Here is an 18608-nt window from a genome sequence, read left to right as displayed (position 1 = left end):
CTGTGGTACATGCTTATATAGAAACAAAAGAACCAGTTACAGAGTGGCCACTGGCACTATGACACCTGTGAGTTGCATCACTACTAAAGACCTGACCAGGGGTCATAGTATCCCAGCTGAGTTTGAGAGCAGGGCCTCCTGTTATGGGTCTTCTCACGCTGAAGAGGGAAAAGGGAGCCCGTACAGAGGCAAAACATTTGGGCCACGTGGCGAGTTGTGTACAGTGAGGCCTCCTAGGCCTGTGTGCTCCCCAGCTCAGCTATGCCCAAGCTCTACTTTCAGGAGAAAGCCTTCAGAGGGAAAGACTCATCTCTGAGCCTGGAATCCACTTTGAAAAGCCCACATATGTTGCCATAAAAGGGATGAAGTACTGATACATGCTACATTATGTTGAGAACACTATGCTAAGTGACAGAAGCCAGACACAAAAGGTCATGTTATTGTACGATTCCATTTGTATAAAAGGTCCCCAGTAAGCAAATCGAAACAGAAAGTGGATTAGTGGCTGCCAGAAGCTGGAGGAAGGTGATAATAGAGAATAACTGCTAATTGGTATGGGCTCCTTTTTTTTTTCTTAATACTTGGTGTATTTTAAATGTTTACAGGCCGGGCGCTGTGGCTCACGCCTATAATCCTAGCACTTTGGGAGGCCGAGGTGGGTGGATCATGAGGTCAAGAGAGCGAGACCATTCTGGTCAACATGGTAAAACCCCATCTCTACTAAAAATACAAAAATTAGCTGGGCATGGTGGCACGTGCCTGTAATCCCAGCTACTCGGGAGGCTGAGGCAGGAGAATTGCCTGAACCCAGGAGGCGGAAGTTGCGGTGAGCCAAGATCGCGCCATTGCACTCCAGCCTGGGTAACACAGCGAAACTCCATCTCAAAAAAAAAAAAAAAAGTTTACATTTAACAAGTGAAAACTATTAGCACAAATGATTCAATAATATATTGCTATTTACAAGATACCTATAGAGATTCCTTTCCCAATTTTTTTCATTGTGGTGTTTACCAAAATTATTTTTATTGTGGTAACCACAAAACACAAAACACGCAATTTACTATCTTAACCATTTAAGCATACACTTCAGTGGTATTAAATGCTTTCCTAATGTATGTAGCCATCTCCATCAGCCATATCCATGTCTTTTTCCTTCTTAGAAATTGAAATTCTGTGTCCATTAAGCAACTCTCCATTCTTCCCTCCCTGAAGCCCTTGGCGACCACAATTCAACTTTCTGTCTCACTGACTTTAACAACTCCCCTCATATAAGGAGAATCATGCAGTATGTATTTATCTTTTTGTGGCTGGCTTATTTCATTTAGCATACTGGTTTCTTTTTGGGGTGAAGAAAATGTTCTGGAATTACAAAGTGGTAACAGTTGTACAATATAGTGAATGTACTAAAATCCACTGACGTGTACACTTTAACATGGTGGATTTTATGCTATGTGATGTATCTCTCAAAAATGCTTTTAAAACGCTCATGTAGGGGAGGATAATAATTGAAAAATAAATAATAAATATACAAATCCACAAATGAGATAGATTGGCACATATTTAGTGAGGCGGAATAGGGTGGTAGAAAAAGTAGTAGAATGGAAACAGGAACCTCATAATTTACAGCATCACTTCAGCCTCTCCTGCCTCCTTACAGAAACCTAAGGACGTCCTTAAAGAAACACTAAGTTTCTATGTTCACCAAGAAGGAAACAACAGACACTTGGGTTTCTTTGAGGACGGAGGGTGGAAGGAGGGAGAGGATTAGAAAAAATAACCATTGGGTACTAGGCTTAAGTACCTGGGTGACAAAATAATCTGTACAACAAACCTGCATGACATGAGTTTACCTATATAACAAGCCTGCACGTGTACCCTGTACCTAGAATAAAAGTTTAAAAAGAAAAAAAAGAAACACTAAGTTTCTTTCCACTTTTTGTATCTGACAATTTCAAAATTTCCTTCTAGGGCCTCCTCCACCCTTCCCGCAATGCCATGCTAGCTGTTGGACCTGCAACCCTTGCCTTCCTCTGTGCCCAGACCCACACAAACAGTGATGAAGCTTCGCAGCCAGAGGTGGGAGAGCCACCACCAGGACAGTGCTAGCATTGGAACTGGTCCTACTTTAAGTGTTTATGGCAGTGGAAACTTGGTCTGTACCCAGAAGAGCCCAAGACGTTGTTTCTTGAGGGCATACAGCTTTTAATGACCATTGAACAAATGCTACATGATTTAGCATTGAGACAAATGGGAATATATCAGCCTTTGTAAGGGGGTGAAGGTGGCTGACATTTTTGCTTATAATCATGGACTTATTTGGGTAAACTACGTACTAACGGTTTACAGTTTTAACTTTATCTTACTAGAAGGTCTAAAGGGTTTTTGGTTATAAGCGGAAAATGTAGAATGTCTTAAAAAAAAAAACAAGGGGAAATAAGAGTTTTTTTCACTCTTAGATTTTGTGTGTGTGCGTGTGTTTTATTTTGCACTTTATTCCACTTGAATACTGCATTAGTGATCCTTACAGGGGGCCAACATAAAAAAGCCCCAAACAATAAGAAACTATTAAATACCTTCATCTCCATATCTCTTTTCTTCTTACAAAATTAAAACGCTGTATCCATTAAACAATAATAACTTCCCATTCTTGCATCCCCTCAGCCCCTGGCAATGACAATTCAAATTTCAGTCTCACTGACTTTGACTTTTTTAGTCTGAAAGTCTAGAGACCTGGGCTTTAGGTCTGCATTCAACATGGGCTCTTAAATTCATCTGTTAGGTCATTGATTTGCTCTTATATTAGAAAAATTTACCATTCAGAGGCCTTTGTGAATATGTGAGAATATACTTGAAATAGAGTGAGCAACAAAGGAAAGTGTGATTAATACCCATCTGTGTATTATTCTCATTATTCACATTATTTTTTACTCTCCAAACCTCCACAAAAATCCTCAAGGGCTTCCCGTAGCCTACACAACAAATCCAAGACTCCTTGGCATGCTATTCAGGACCATCAAGAATGAGACTCCAGAACAGGTGTGGAGGCTCACGCCTGTAATCCCAACAGTTTGGGAGGCTGAGGTGAGAGGATTGCTTGAGGCCAGGAGTTCCAGACCAGCCGGGGCAGCATAGTGAAACCTTGGCTCTACCAAAAATTTTTTTTAATTAGCCAGGTGTGAAGGCATGCACCTGTAGTCCCAGCTACTTGGGAGGTTGAGGTGGGAGGATCACTTAAGTCCCACAGGTCAAGGCTGCGGTGAGCTGTGATCATGCCACTGCACTCCAGTCTGGGCGACAGAGCGAGATTTTGTCTCAGAAAGAATAAGGCTCTATTAGCCCCTATTGTGTCTCTGTGTAAATTTGAAAAGACACTGCTTCCTCTGGGTGGTTGGAGTATGGCTGATGAGCTGAGGGAGGGCTGAGTTTCATTCCCCCGCAGCCCACGTAGCAGGATTCCTTAGTGCAAGGTACAAACTGTAGTTGAGATGGTCCCAAACCTGCTTTCTGGTCTTGCCTTCTGCTGTGTCCTTCTGCCACCCTTCTCTGTACACACGAGGGTTTTCCTACTTCTGCGACTTTCCTTACACATGGAGCATCTTCTTCCATTCTCCATCAAATTCCTTCTCATTCTTCAAGGCTCACTTAAACCTTCTCTCCAAAGCCTAATCATCCCTGCAGCCACACTTCCCCTGGCACGGTGTTTATCCCACTTTTAAATGATCATGTTCTGGTTTGTACTATAGGATGTTTGCACATTTTTCTTTCATTCTCACCAGATTATGAAGTTAGTGGTTTGAAGATTTACATTTAATTCACATTTCTAATTCTCACAAGGCCTAACAGAAGGCTGGCCCACTGTAGGTGCTTTATATGTGTTAGTTGAATAAAAAAGAAGAGATAAGTGAGTATCTCATGGTAAACATGGAGAACTGCCTGAAACGTAGAAGAAAATGTGAGACTTCTCTCCCTACTTCTAGGCAGGTGCTCTCAGCCTCTTTTGCTGAGATTATAGATACATGATTCCAATAAGGTACAGCTGTAGCATGCCAGGTGTAACTATTAAAAAGACTGACTTTTCTCCAACAATGATTGGAAAAGAGGACCTCCATGTGTTGGCATTGGCAGCGTTGACGGAATAAAGGTGTAACAGTCATGCATTTGATCCCTGGTCCTCAGGAGAAAGAAATGTCATGTTCTTTTAATTTTCAAAATCAAGTGAAATCTGACTCCTCTCCCATCTACTAGGTTTGGCAGGTGTGCTGAACTGACTGAAGCCATGTCGGGTATTCACAATGATTGGTTCCTATTGGAAACTAGAGTAGGGGAAAAGGATACATTCTCCTTTGCCCCCTTGATCTTTGGCTGGGTCTAAGAATTAAATTGACCCAAGACATATTAACAGGAGAAAAGCATACACGTTTTATTAATTTTTACATGTTCATGGAGTCTCTTACAAGACAGCGAAGACCCAAAGAAACGGACAAAGCAGAAAGCTTTTATGCCTTTTAGATAAAAATAAAAACAAAAACAAAACTGATAAATTTGTGAAGAAATGACAAGGGCAGGGAATCATCAGGAGATGTGTTTTTTTTTTTTTTTGTGTGTGTGTGGGGTAAAACATTGGAAGACAGCTATTTTAGTAGGTTTATTTATACAGATCCATCGCAGCGTCAATTCCCAGTCTCTGGTGCTAAGGGTTATTTTTCTTGTCCTGGTACAGGGAAGGCATCTTTCACAAAGGAGTTTTTACGGCTTGCTACCTATAGGAAAGTGCAAGTCTGTAGACTTTTCTGCAACTACTGTTTCTCAAGTACTTTCAGCTCTAAGTAATCAATATGCCCAATGATATGGTTAGCCTTGTGTTCCCACCAAAATCTCATCTTGAATTGTAATCTCCAGGTGTTGAGGGAGCGACCTGGTGGGAGAACCTGATTATTTTCTCAATCAGGTTATCAGATTACAAGTACATTACTGCCTGGGCCAGGCACATCTTTGTAGGATAACTGTTATTTAAACACATAAGTTTATGGCTGGGTGCAGTGACTCATGCCTATAATCCCAGCACTTGGGGAGGCAAAGGGAAAAGGATCGTTTGAGCCTAGGAGTTCAAGACCAGCACAGGAAACATAGCAAGACCCAATTTCTACAAAATAAGTTAATTAATTAAAACACATAAACGACAGTTTAAAGAAAAAATTATTAGTAATAACACTGCAGTTTCAAGAAAAACATTATTCAGGCTGACCACTGCCTTTACTGAGCCATCCGACTTGGGTCCAACTGACTTCTGATCATTCCAAGAAATCAAATTTGCTTTCAAAAACAACAATTTGTAATAATTTGCCATTACTGAGGATATTCAAAGTAATGCGATGGATATTATAATACAATTTTCAATCTAAGTATGAATGGCTAACATAAAATTATAATAACTTTAATTCAATAAGCTTGGTTAGATCAGGAAAGCATTTATATTATTATGGCAAGAATTATACAATTATTTTTATTTTTCATTATATCAGTTTCTTGTTTCCCAAACAAGTACATAAACAGAGACATATTTTAGTATATAAATTTGATCCCTATGAATGTAACTTTTATGTTTTGATTAATTTTGAAATATGTGTGTTCAATTCAATTAAATACTAAATTTAAAAAGAAGAAATGTGAAAAAATAAGTGAAAAATATTTCAAGCAAATGTAGCATTGTTAGAATAAATATATAATTTTGCAAGATGACCAGCTTGAGAGGGACAATAAATACTTGCTTTAATGTGTCAGTTCTAATTCACTTACATCAGTTTATAAGCACAGCATACAAATTCCATCAAAACTTCAATTGAAAGACTGAATTCATTACTTCCTACCCAAACAGATTCAACAACACCTCTGATTTTCACAATACCTTATAGTTTTCACAATGCTTTCATTTAGATTGTCTCATTTATTTGGCAACCTCTGGGGTAGGTTTTATTTTTTTCTACGAGATGTGAGAGTTAGATTCTAGCAGATGTGAGAGACCCAAAGCCACGCTGACTTCAAGTGCCAGAGCTCAGGAGGTGTTAACCTTATTTCTTTACTAATCTAAAAATATTTTTTCAATATCACCAAATTGATCTACAGGTTCAATGCAATTCCTGTCAAAATCCTAGCTGCCTTTTTGCAGATAAGAACAAGCTGATCCTAAAATTCATACGATAATTCAAGAGACCCAGAATGGCAAATACAATCTTGGAAAAGAACAGGGTTGGAAGAGTCACACTTTCAATTTCATAACTTACTACAAAACTGTAATACTCATGACAGTGTGGTATTGGCATAAGAACAGATGCACAGATCATCAGAACAGACCCGATAGTCTAGAACTAAACGGACATTCACAGTCAGTTGATTTTTGACAAGGGCGCCAAGACAATTCAATGGGAGAAAAATGGTCTTTTCTACCAGTAGCCCTGGGACAACTGGATAACCGCATGCAAAGAGGGAGATTGGACTCCTACTTTATATCATATGCAAAACTTATCTGGAAAAATGAATCAACACTCTAAATGTATACTCTAAAATTATAAAAGTCTGTGTAGAAAACATAGGCATAAATCCCCTTAACCTTAGATTGGCAATGGGATTTTAGATCTGTCACCTAGAGCACAAGCAACAACAACAAAAAAAATAGAAGAAATTGTTTAGGAGCATTTCTTCAACAGTATTGATTTGTCTATTCATTATTGCCACCTTAAATACCAGTTCAGATGTGCTAAAGCTATGCTTTAGTTAGCATCCATAGAGCACAGGGACCTGTGAGGTCAATGTCACCCAGTGAGCTATGTTACTTCTCTGGCCATGCCCAACGCAGGCACCCTACAGAGACCAAACCCTTGCAGGCCTCTTTCGGATGGTGGTGTCATAGTGTCCTGTCTGCTGGGTCTTCTAGGTATCACCACTCTGGACTCCAGCAATAACCCTCCCACCCTGTTGGGCGAAGCTTCTGAAGGACTTGGCCAACATTTGGCAGGTGAAAAAATGATCAATGTCAGCCAAGGCTACATTTCTTATGAACTAAAACTTTACAGCATTGTGTTATTTCCACACTCGTTCTTGTTTTTGTTCTTTTCCTTATTAGCGTTTTTCCATCACCTGTTCTTCCTTCACTCTGTTGTGTGAACAGGAAGCTGAGCCAGGCAACCTGAAGGAAGGCCTGCTTCCTGCCTCGCGTGCTGGCGGGGAGGAAAGACTTGTTCCCAGCCCCTGAGTGCTGTGAGGCCCCCAAAGGAGAGCCCTATGAGAAGGACTGCCTGGTAATTGAGCTACCAGATGTTCCTCTGGCTCCGGAAAGAAGGCCACTCAGGGCCTCATCACTCTGCTGAGAGGCAGCTGTATGTTTGCTGGTTCTTCCTGTCTGGTGAGAGGAGAAAGAAGGAGGGAGGGAAGGAAGGAAGGAGCAACCGTTCTCTTTATCTCCAACAGCACCAAAGCCCATGACATGCAGGACTTGCCCCCAAAGTCCAGAGTAAGTCAACTTCAGGTGTCAAATGCATTGATCTAATGCTGTCTGTTAATTTCAAATGCTTTAGACAAATGATGATGGAGAGAGGAATAATTTTCTCATCAATAAAATTAATTAGAAATGTAATAGTCTAAACCACAATACAAGTGTTTATAAAATAGCAGCCATTGAGAACTGGGGACAGCAGTGATATTTGATGTCGGGCTGGAGCAGACACACCTGGATTTGATACCTTGCAGTTGGATCACTTATATGCATACACCTGAGCAATTTTCTTAACCTTTCTGAGCTTGAATGTCTTTGCCTGTAAAATAGAAATAATATTGCCTGCCTCCTAAGTTTGCTATATTATGAAGATTAAAACTTTATATGAAAGCATCTTACATGGGGTCTGGCACACATTAGGTACTCAATAAATCACAACTCACACATAGTGCTACCTATAGACTTAGCACTTCACATATATCCATTTATTTAATTCTCATGAGAACTCAGTAAGAAAGGTAAGGCTATGATCCCCACTGCACAGATGAGGAAACCAAAGCACAAAGGGGTTAAAGAAGCATGCCCAAGGTCACACAGCTTTCAGTGGCAGTCAGGATTTGAATCCATGCCAACTGGCACAAGACTGTGTGCTCCTAATCATTTGTACTTGTATTCTTCTAATACATGTTTTCTTTCTAACCTTCACCCCTGCCCCAGTGACTACAAAATGCAAATTTTCAGGCCCCTTCAAGAAACAAAACACAGATGCTTGCTCAGGGAGCATGACTTATCTCTCACATGTGCTATAAACCCAACAACATGTCACAGCATATTGCAACAGCAGGGGTGCCAGGACTAGGGGTTATACTGGTGGGCGTGCATCTGGCGAGGTCAGATGGCCAAGGTCAAGATGACATATGCCTTTTGTTTTCCTGTTCTGGGGCTCCAAACTCTGCCTCTTTCCCTGCCCCTCCCTGCCTCCATCCCTGTTCCAGCCAGCCATCTCACAAAACCTATCCCTTAGTTGCAAAAGATATGGCAGCGTGTGCATGGCTCCATTCAGACTCATCAGCAATAGAGATATTATTATGGACAAAGAATAGCATGTTGTTATTATTATTATTATTATTGAGACAGGATCTTGCTTTAGCACACAGGCTGGAGTGCAGTGGTGCGATCTTGGCTCACTGAAACATTGACTTCCCAGGCTCAAGCAATCCTCCTTCCTCAGCCTCCTGAGTAGCTTGGACTAAAGGTGTACGCTGCCATGCATGGTTAATTTTTGTAGTTTTTGCTGAAGCAGGGTTTCACCATGTTGCTCAGGCTGCTCTTGAACTCCTGGGCTCAAGTGATCTGTCCACCTCGGCCTCCCAAAGTGCTAAGATTACAGGTGTGAGCCACGGTGCCCAGCCAAAGATACCATTATTATAGTAATAAATGCACCTTTCTTTCCTGACCTTCATCTCTGCTTAGGAGGAAGGGTTTCAGAAAGATCTGCTCCACCCACGTCATCTTGTAGTTCCCTGTCATTTTATTTTTCTGTGCATGCCATTCTATCATAATTTTTGTTTTTGTAACTTGGCATTTGTGTCTGTGATTTATGAAGTGCAAAGGAAAACGCTGGTGATCGTTCCAAGTTACTTAATAACCATCAGAATCCAGTGAAGTTAAACCAGGAATGGGTTTAGGAACTCAAAAAGTAGCACATTTGAGCATCCCTGCCTCTGTTTCCAAAATTAGGTCTTACGAACAAAACTTCCTCCTGCGTAAAATGTCATTATAGCAAATTATCCTAATAAAGAAATCTGCTGAGCAGGTGAGGGCAGTGCTGAAACAAGACGTATCAAAATTTGGCAGGGCTGAGTTGTTATCAGCAACCATAAACTCCTAAAATTTTATTGTGAAAATAAGCCCCCAGTCTGAAATTTAATGGTATAAAATAATAAAACACAGTCTGCACAGCTGATTCATAGCTAAGCATTTCAAATATTGTATATAAAAGAAATTGACTCTAATGGAAAATTCTGATTAATGCCAATTTTGAGTCTAATAAAGTTCCTTTGCTAGGCGCCTATGTTATTAAATCTTAACCCATGAGCCTTTGGCTTTGAATATATATTTTGTCCCTGTTTACACTCTTATGAGGATGTTATGAGAGCACAGATGCTCCATCACTGCTGCTTGAAATCTTTTAGCTCCCCAATTTGGTTTCCGGGGCTGTGCCTCTGTAATCGTTTGCCCAACCTCTCTGTAGGCTCTTTGTCGCATCGCAGTATGATTTACTCTGCACCATCATGATGGGACCTGATTTCCTGAAGTGCCAAAATCCATCTTCTCTGTAATACCCTAAAGGATATCAGTGGGAACTTCTCCATTTCTTTAAAATGCATTAAAAAGCACTTGCAGCCAGGCGCAGTGGCTCACATCTGTAATCCCAGCACTTTGGGAGGCCGAGGAGGGCGGATCACCTGAGGTCAGAAATTCGAGACCAGCCTGGCCAACATGATGATACTCCATCTCTACTAAAAATACAAAACTTTGTTGTGTGTGGTGGTGTGCACCTGTAGTCCCAGCTATTAGGGAAACTGAGGCAGGAATTGCTTGAATTCGGGAGGCAGAGGTTGCAGTGAGCCGAGATTGTACCACTACATTCCAGCCTGGCGACAGAGTGAGATTCTGTCTCAAGAAAAAAAAAAAGAAAAGAAAAGAAAAAGAAAAAGAAAAGACAAAAGCACTGGCAGGATCCAGCAGGGCTCTTCATGATGGTGTCCCAAATCGGTGCCAATGCATTGGTCAGTAAGCATGAGGTTTGCAGTTGCTTCTGTGTACAGCAACACGCAGGGCTCTGCAGGTAAGGTAAGCATCAGATCCAAAGTTTCAAATATCCTTCATGTGTCACTGATCTCATGCCAAAAGTGAATTGCCATAAATCATTTTAGGAATAGGAAATAAAAGAATATATTTTTACTTTTGAATTATGTTTGTGGATTTTTACAAAGAACTTCTTCCCAGTAAATAGTAGTTGACTTCACTCACAAAGAGATTCTCCATTCAAATGTAAATTTGAGCCAGACTTGGTCTTCCTTCTACTTGGAGTTCACAAACCTATTTCTTCATTTCTTGAGTTGGGAATAATAAGAAACTTCTTTTCTGTTATCCTTAAAGCTGGAACTCAAAAACTATCTTCTGGCTGGGTGCAGTGGCTCATGCCTGTAATCCCGGCATTTTGGGAGGCCAAGGTGGGTGGATCACAAGGTCAGGAGTTTGAGACCTGCCTGACCAACCTGGTGAAACCCCGTCTTTACTATGGATACACAAATTAGCTGGGCATGGTGGCGCATGCCTGTAATCCCAGCTACTCGGAAGGCTGAGGCAGGAGAATTGCTTGAACCCGGGAGGAGGAGTTTGCAGTGAGCCAAGATCATGCCCCTGCACTCCAGCCTGGGAGACAGAGCGAGACTCCATCTAAAAAAGAAAAAATTATCTTCTGTCTGTATAAGATCCTAAACCCTGATGGCAAGGTGAGGTGATGTGTTGGGGAGACTGAGGTAGGAGAACCATTGACCAAATAGGGTCACAGTTGTCCAACAGGCGTGTCTGAGCTGAACTGTAGTCGTTAGGAAGCACTACTGGGAGTCAATGGAATTTACTTACATCTTGGAAGAAACTCACTATTTCTCTGCTCCATGCAGGAAAAAAAAAATGCCCTGAGCAAGTCCCAGGGAGATTGCCTATGAATAAAACATTCTCACTGTAGTACATAAAGTCAATGCTGTGTCCTTTAGCTGCCCTTTAAAGGATTTCCTGGCTTTTGGCACTGCTCTAGAGCATTCAAACTACTGTGTACGTGCTGCACATGTAGCCTTTGGTGGTGGTTAAATAAAGGTCCAGCCACTTTTCAGACATTGCTGACTGTGTGAGCTGGAGCAAGTTTCTTCACATCAGCAACTTCAGGGCCCTCCTCTGTGCACTCGGGATGATGAGTTTGCACCTATGAGCCTCACAGGTTGGTTGTGTGGATCCATGAGACGCTGTGTGACCACCTGTCAGTCCTGCAGCTGACATTATTCAGCCTGGAAGTATGTTATGTTTGGAGTCCAGATGGAATAACACTGATTCACCAAAGGGTTAAACTGGCATTAATAACACCCATGCCAGTGCTCAGTGAATTCCCTGCTCTTGCAAAGTTTACAACAGAGGCGAAAGCCAGGCAGAATGTCCCCTTCAGAACTACAAGAGGCTACTCATGGTTCAAAACTGTATTCCCCTCTGCCCCAGACTCTCTCTGCCACCCAGGCTGAGCACGGTTGGAAAAGCAGGTTAGAGGTCTGAGACACGTCCACTGCATCCTTCACCTAACCTGCTTGGGTGGCTGTGTTGAGTCATTAAAGCCTCCCTCTTCATTTGCACATCCTCCTTCCTGGAGAGTGGAGCTGGTGCCAGTTCAGGCTCTGTGGAGAAAGCTAATGGGACAGAGCTGCAGGACGGGGAGCCCGGGGCTTGTTCCCCAGACCTGGGGGTGCTGAGTGTGCCCCACAAGCTGGGCTAAAGGCGTGTTGACCTTATCTCAAGTCATTCTCTCAACAACCCGATAAGGAAAGTGGAGTCAGTCCCCTGTGACTCAGAAAGCTTTGCTAATTCTTTCACTGTCTATAGCAAGTAATGGCAGAACTAGGTTCCAGTCCTCAGCCGGCTGCTTCCAGGAGTCAACACTCAGCTGAACAGCTGGAGGAACCCAGGTGTGCCGAGTGGACGCTGTCCCCAGGGTTTCCCTCGGCTGCACTCTTGGCTGCAGCCTTCAGCTTGTGTCTCTTGAAGTACTCTGCATGTTGTATTTTTATTATTTGTTGTATTTTGTCTCAAAACTATCTTATTGGTCTTTGGACATCCAGAATCTGGGCACATTATCTGAGCAATTTAGAGAACTTATACAAGCAAATTTTTCCTTTGAGTTAAAAGAATAAGGCTGGAGAACAAAATCATGCAGCCCAGTTCCCGTGCCTGTGGATGCACTGAGAAATGGTGTCATTGAAAGTCCTACCAAGACAACTAGAAAAGAAACCTTCTGGGCCCAGGATTCCAGAAGCACAGTCCTGGGTCTTTCCTCTTCCCACCCTACTAATGGATGCCCAGGGTGGCAACTTTTGATATTGACTCAATGGAAGAAGAGAAATAGACCAAAGTGTTAGCCGTAATCATCCCTTTGATACTAAGCATATTTGGTAACCAACTAAACATAAACATTTATAAAATAAAATTAAATAAAATTAAGTTATTAATTTGGGCTCTCATCAGCTGTTTCCATTCATCAGTGGGGACATTTGAGCACTTGAAAATCTGCCAGTGTTTCCTAAATTGCCTCCACAATTGAAGTGAAGTAGGAAGTTGATGGAGTTTTCTGTGAAACAGGAATATGGAGGCTAAGAACCTCTTCTAGAAAGTTCAGCGAACAGTCTGGGTTTTTGGAGCCTGAGCTCTGCAGAGTACAAACTCTATGTTGGTTATGGCATGATAGCCACATTGTACTGCAACACACACACACACACACACACACACACACACACACAGACACACATTCTTTGTATCCCTACTGTAAGAGCAATATCTGTTCATCACAAAATTTTGGAAAATACAGAATTAGGCAGAAAAAAAAGTCATCCAGATTTTTACTATCCTGAGACAGATACTGTTATCAACTGAGGAATTTCTTTTCAGTGTTTGTATATATACTAAAATGAAATATGGATTATACTGCAGACATCGCCTTGCTGTCAGATGACACAATATTTCAAGGATGCTGCCCTGGGTGATTAAAGTTCATCTGCAGCAGACATAATACAGATGTGGCACAGCATTAGCTGGGGAGCTTGATCCTTGGAAGCTTGGACAAAGAGAAGGGAAAGCTCAGGCATGCAGTCACGGGCTGTAATTCCAGTCTAAACAAGTGCTTTCCTGGGTGACTTCACATTTATGGTGTAACTCAAGCTCCCTGACAATGATTTCAAGCTACCATCAGAAGGGCAAGAGCTGACCCGACAAAGCATAGAGAACTCCAGGGAATATATAATGACAACCATTTTAGCTAATACTGATCCACTGGAAAATCACATTCCTTCCTGCCAGACGCTCAAATGAAGGCTGCAAATGCTCTTCTGAGAGACAGATTTAGTCTTTTAGCACTCAGGGTTGTGTTGAGAAAAATTAAACGTTATATGGTTTGGAAGTTGTGTCTATAAAATGCACACTGTTGACGATGGTCTCTCCCCACAGTCTACAGAAGTAAATTTGTACAAAGAAGTAGCTGACCTAGTTTATTAAGTGTAAGATTGGAAGCCAGAAGCTCAAATCAGCCTGATAATCCAGCAGACATACTATCAAGTCTCACCTGGTCATTTCTCAATGCCCTTTCCAGGAAAGCTATAAGGGCTGCTAAAGCGACCAGCTGTGGGTGGCTTGGCTTTAGGAAGGTAAAGTTAGGGGGTTCTGTCTCTCACTGCATGAACTCTTCAAGACTGTTTCCAGATGGTATGTGGTTTTGCACTAACACAAGAGCTGGACAGATGAAGTTCACGGCTGGGCAATATGGAGGTGGTTTTGGCCAACACGTAAGTCATAAGACTGTTACGGTTCAGCTGAGCAATGCTCAGCTTTCTGGAGCCTTTCTCTGAGAAATGTGTATTTAGTGTTAGCTCAGGGAGGGTTTGTATCAACAAAAAGCCTTTTGTAGCAATAGCCCAAAAGCAGTTCCTACAAGAAAAGGGGAGGAATTTGCTCTGTCCCGCCATCTCCTTCAGACACTGGCCAGTGGAGACCTCAGATCCTCCTTCCCCAATGGGTGCTTGCAGCAATTTCCACAAACAAGCAAAGAAAAGCATCTGCCCTGAGCCAGCATTTCTGTCTGTTACAAATGATGGAAAATGTGCTTGAGGTTTAACATTGGGGAAATGTGTTTTTGTTCACTCAGCTCCTATTATAACCACATCTGTTATCAGTAGACCAGGCTATGTATTAATAGACATGACTTTCACAAGCCTGGAGTTCTCTTCCATGACGTTTTGGCTGAAAGCATTAAACAGAAAAGGACAAGAAAAGCCAACTCTCTGTGCCTGGTGATACTGCCCCTTGGATTCTTTCGGAAGGCCTGACTCTGGTGTAAGCTGGTTTAAATTCTCTTCATTTTAGGAACCTTGCCTAAAAGTGAATCAGAATAAAGAGCTGCTCCATCTTTTGTTCCTGACTTCAGATATGCAGCAAGTTTGATCAGTTCAAAATGTTCCCCTTTTTCCACGATCTCTCTCCACAGATGGGACTATGTTTTCTTGGACATTTCTTGAACTAGTATGGCTTCCAAGAATAGCATCATCCAGTGTCAGAGCTGGAAATGACCTCAGGGATCCTCTAGACCAGTAACTGTAGGACTTTGTTCTTGGGAGAGGTGACTCTGGGATAACCAGAGGAGGAGAAGAGAGAATGAACCAAGAGTGCGCACCTGGCTGGGCACCGTGGCTCACGCCTGTAATCCCAGCACTTTGGGAGGCTGAGGCGGATAGATCACTTGAGTCCAGGAGTTTCAGACCAGCCTGGGCAACATGGCAAAACCCTGTCTCTCCAGAAAATACAAAAGTTAGCCAGGCATGGTAGCATGTGCCTGTAATCCCAGCTACTCGGGAGGCTGAGGCAGGAGAATCTCTTGGACCCTGGAGGTGGAGGTTGCAGTGAGCTGAGATTGTGCCACTGCACTCCCGCCTGGGTAACACAGTGGAACCTTGTCTTAAACAAACAAACAAACAAAACAAAAAGAGTATACCCCTGACATAATACACACACACACACACACACGTACACACACACACGTACACACACACGTACACACATACACACAGGTACCTCCACTTAGCTCCATCCTATCTGTCGAGGCTCCAAGTAATAACTCATTTGAACAAAGGGTGATATGGCTAAATAAAGTTTGAAACCCACAATAAATCCTACTCCCTAATTTCACTGGTTAAGAAATAAAATCCCAGGGAGTTTAACTGACCTACCTGGGCACTCTGTGACAGATCCAAGTCTAGAGCCCAAGTGTTCTCACTCATTTATTCATCCACAAATATATCCTGTTTCAGCCATTACGCTAATTGCTGTATCCAAAAAGACTTACTGAACAACTTAAATTAAGCCACATCTGCTTAAAGAGATATTTTTCACTAACTTGAGCATCAGGTTACATAACTTATCTTTCATGGGCTTATTTAAAGGCCTGTCCTCATTAAATATCACATGTCTTCTGATTGCAGCTGAGGAATTTTGGTAAAGTCATATTACCATTTAAAATATGTGGAATATATTAACATTTGCAAATTCCATTCATTTTAAAGCTTCTTTGCAGTTTATGTTAGTGGGGTCATAGTTGGCCTGCATTTAACTGTAATGCCACTCAGTATTAAGTTTCTTTCAATGAAGGCAACATTTTCAAAAGAAATCATATTTTTCTGGGCTTTGTCTTCCTGGCTTCACACTTTGTACCCATCTGGTTGCATGAATGTGCTTTGTATAGTCATGATATGCTGTAGATAGCTCTGTCAGTATACTTATCACATTATTTCATAACTATAGCTTTCCATGTTTTTTTCTCCTTGCAGAATATGAATTGCTTGAGGGCGGTGACAATGTCTTACTCATCTCTGTATCTCTGAACAGCTCAGAACAGGTTTTCAATAAATACTGGGAACTGGGGAGAATGTGGTAGGAGATGGAAAATGAATCATGTACAATACCTCTACAGATCCTTCCCTCCCTCCCTTCCTTCCTTCCCTCTTTCTCTTCCTCTTCCTTCCTTTCTTTCTTCTTTCTCTTTCTTTCTTTTCCTTCTTTCTTTCCTTCTCTCTCTTCTTTCTTTCTTTCTTTCTTTCTTTCTTTCTTTTCTTTCTTTCTTTCTTTCTTTTCTTTCTTTCTTTCTTTCTTTCTTTCTTTCTTTCTTTCTTTCTTTGTCTTTTCTCTTTCTTCTTTCTTTCCTTCTTTCTTTCTTTCTCTCTTTCTTTTTCTTTTTTTCTTTCTTTCTCTTTTTCTTCTCACTACAGCCTCAACCTCCTGAGCTCAAGTGATCCTCCTGCCTCAGCCTAGCAAGTATCTACAGGTGCACGCTACCATGCTTGGCTAATGTTTTTGTAGAGACAGGGTTTTACCATGTTGATCAGGCTGGTCTTGAACTCCTGAGCTGAAGCAATCCACCCTCCTTGGCCTCCCAGAGTGCTAGAATTACAAGTGTGAGCCATTATGCCCGGCCTATAGATTTTTTCTAACAAGGAAAACTTCATGAAAAGATTGAAGTTCTCCATTGAAACCGTACCTTTTAAAGCACAACACAGCGTTGCTGTTCTTGAACAAAGAAGTCTTGTAGTTTGCTTTCTTAGATTAAGATCAATCTTCTGAATGAAACCTGTTTTGCTTAGAGGGGAGATGAAGGAAGCCTCAAGAGAGTTTTTCTCATCTTCTCTCTACCGTCCAGGTATACTGACTATAAAAAGGAAACTTAGCGGTTGGTTCTCCTGTTTAAACATTTCTCCATCTCTAGGGAAACGATGATACATACATAAAAACATTGATGATGGACATATTCAAACATGCATGGTAGAGACAAAAAAATAATAAATCCTCTGTATTCCTCAAGCAACTTCAACAATTATGCACTTTTTGCCACTCTTGCGTCATCTCTCTCCCCTTCCATGTTTTAAAACTATGTTAATGGGGCAGCATATCAAGCAGATATTAAAAACTACAAATATGTGAACTGTGACCAAATATGGCAGTGTTTATTGGAAGTGACATTTAATTACAACCACTCAAAAAAGTGCACATTGATTAAATCTATATAAAATGATACATTTAACACGTGGGAAGAAAATTTAGACTGTTACAAATTGTTCAGGCTTTAATATTTTGTTTTGTTTTCTGAGACAGGGTCTTGCTCTGTTGCCCAGGCTGCAGCACGGTGGTGAGATCACTGCTGACCGCAGTCTTGAACTTCTGGGCTGAAGCAATCCTTTTAACTCAGTCTCCTGAGTAGCTAGGACTACAGGTGTGCACCAGCATGCCCAGCTGAATTTTTTTTTCCAGTAGAGATGAGGCCTTATTATGTTGCCCAGGCTGGTCTTGAGCTCCTGGGCTCAAGCAGTGCTCCTGTTTCAGCCTTGTAAAGTGCTGGGATTACAGGCATGAGTCACGGAGCCCAGCCCAGGGCTTACTGTTTATTTGTCCACGTCTGGTATCTTTGTTCAGTTTTGTTTTAAAAATCCCACTCATAAAAACATTTCAATGTTTTGCTCTCATTATAACATGAAAAGTTTTCCAATTGTCCGTGGCTCCAAGATTCCTACTTGTGCCTAATACCATTCTTTCTTTCTTACTGATAGAACTCCCAGTTTTCAACGGGGCAAAAGGCTACCTATAATAAAAACTATTTTCCCCTGCTTTTTTGCTGATAGATGTGGCCATGTGATTAAGTTCTGGCCAATGAAATATAAATGATGGTGTTATGTATAAATTTAAAAAAATGTCCTTGAAGGGCATGAGCATGCTCTTTGACCCCTTCTTCCTTCCTGTTGGCTGTGACATCAGATGTGATGGCTGGAGCTCAAGTAGCCATCTTGGACCATGAGGTAAAATATGCCAAGAATGAAAGGGCAGTTAGAAGGCTGGGTTCCTGATGACTGTGAAAACACTCCATCAGCTCTGGGCTACCTCCCTTCGGACTTCTTTTACGTAAGAGAGACAGAAGCTTCTATTTTATTTCTTAGGCCTTTAGCTTTTAAACTTGTTTTCATGTAAAGAAAAACATTAGGCCACGGATTAATGGTTCATTTCCCCATTTAGTTCTGCTCATAGAATCTTTGTAGGAACGTAGCAACCTCTAGGTTTTCATACTCGATTTTAAAAAGAAGCAATTATTTAAACAGTGTTATTAAAACATACTTACCAAAGCTGAGGCAATCTCTTAAAATGTAAATAAAAGTCAGGTTAAACATTCACAATATTCTAAGCCAATTGCCCTTGAAAACAGACACACAGAAAAGCCATCTACTAGATCATGTGTGCCTGGGTCATTCCACATCCTGAAAACCTT

General features: G+C 41.5%; 1 long non-coding RNA gene across 1 annotated transcript in view; it reads left to right on the top strand.

Moving 5' to 3' along the window:
- Window positions 1–2457, top strand: part of LOC116530099 — a 45057-nt gene extending 42600 nt beyond the window's left edge. The window contains exon 2 of the long non-coding RNA XR_004259836.1: window positions 1969–2457. This is a non-coding gene — a long non-coding RNA (uncharacterized LOC116530099). The remainder of the gene's footprint in view (window positions 1–1968) is intronic.
- The last annotated feature ends 16151 nt before the right edge of the window (window positions 2458–18608 follow it).

This window comes from Sapajus apella, unplaced genomic scaffold (assembly GCF_009761245.1).
Source record: "Sapajus apella isolate SASKATOON/1434 unplaced genomic scaffold, GSC_monkey_1.0 scaffold3, whole genome shotgun sequence".
In the NCBI taxonomy this organism is placed as follows: domain Eukaryota; kingdom Metazoa; phylum Chordata; class Mammalia; order Primates; family Cebidae; genus Sapajus; species Sapajus apella.
Note: the sequence above shows the minus strand (reverse complement) of the source record. Positions and strands in the feature narration are given on the sequence as shown.